We start from the raw sequence: 848 nt of genomic DNA, 5'->3' as shown, positions 1-848 counted from the left end.
CTACTCGAGATCCGATCAGATATTTAGCTTCAGTACCTCAGATGCGTGTTGAAACGGCTACCTCAGCCACCCTGGTTTGCTCTATGGGATTCCTCTGATATTCCTGTAATATTTCTATGATATTGCTCTACCTTTTACCCTGTTTCCGCCCTACCCCTGTAATCAATAAAGTTCTCCTTTGTGACCCGTGTGGGAGACTTATTGAGGGGTGGGTCTAAATTATGCCAAGGAGGCCCCTTAGGTCGGTGGACTAAGGGAGGCTTCCTAAATAGTCCCTGACTTGGGGAAGTGCCCCAAGTGCCTGTACTGGGTCTAGCACCCATTGGACGATCAGGCCTGTGTTTTCCAAGGTGCGCAGAGCCAGAAGTGAGTCCAGAGCCTTGGATGGTGGCAGCGGGACCCCCAGGCTAGCGGGGGTGCTCCAGGGAAGGGGTCGGCCGGACGGGAGGCACCCCAGGGAGGCACTCGGAGCCTGGAAGGTGGTCGGGCGCAGAGTGGTGGGCGGCTCAACGCAGGGGCGCCCCCTACTGGCCCGCCACGTGGTGGTAGCGGTGGGATCCGAATACCCTGCTGTATTTGAGGCATAATTTGGGAAAAGGAATAGAGTCACTGGAATCCCTTGAGCAAACAATTTCTAATTTGGCATCGGGTCGACTGGATAGGGTAGAGAGCCAGGATGGCGGACGCGTATGTCCGGATGACTGTGCCCGAACTGAAGGAACTGGCAAAAGAGAGAGGCCTACATGTGAAGAAAGGGCTAAAGAAGGATGGGCTGGTTAAACTCTTGTGCACCAGCGAGTCAGAACAAGCATCAGCTTCACGCTCATCAACTCCTGAGTCTGACCCAG

General features: G+C 54.7%; 1 protein-coding gene across 1 annotated transcript in view; it reads right to left on the bottom strand.

Annotated features, from left to right (window-relative positions):
- The window catches only part of PDE2A (phosphodiesterase 2A), a 95,281-nt gene that overhangs the window by 10,541 nt on the left and 83,892 nt on the right, over positions 1-848 (bottom strand). The gene's annotated exons all lie outside the window — the stretch shown is intronic.

The sequence above is a fragment of the Alligator sinensis genome, unplaced genomic scaffold (genome assembly GCF_000455745.1).
Source record: "Alligator sinensis unplaced genomic scaffold, ASM45574v1 scaffold1931_1, whole genome shotgun sequence".
NCBI classification, from domain to species: Eukaryota; Metazoa; Chordata; order Crocodylia; family Alligatoridae; genus Alligator; species Alligator sinensis.
This window is presented reverse-complemented; position numbering and strand designations above follow the sequence as displayed.